The sequence below is a fragment of the Penaeus monodon genome, chromosome 29, assembly GCF_015228065.2.
Source record: "Penaeus monodon isolate SGIC_2016 chromosome 29, NSTDA_Pmon_1, whole genome shotgun sequence".
Classification (NCBI taxonomy): domain Eukaryota; kingdom Metazoa; phylum Arthropoda; class Malacostraca; order Decapoda; family Penaeidae; genus Penaeus; species Penaeus monodon.
In genome coordinates, this window is record NC_051414.1 from 33,376,380 (window position 1) to 33,376,652 (window position 273).

Here is a 273-nt window from a genome sequence, read left to right on the forward strand (position 1 = left end):
AGTGGGAGTGGAAGGGGATGGAGAGGCAGAGAGGGGGAAAGAGAGGATTCGCAGTCTCGCGAGCGACCAGGATGAGAGGGGGTGACACCACGAGCTGAATGGGTAATGGGGTTTAGTGTCTTTGAGCAGCCTGGCCACGCCGCCCCCCACTCTTCGTGATGCCGGGGGGGGGGGACAATGCTTCAGGAGGCGCAAATGGCCCTCGGGAGTCGGAAGAAGGGATTCGATAAGAGGATTTCGCAATGTTCTCTGTCTCTCTCACATGATACCCAT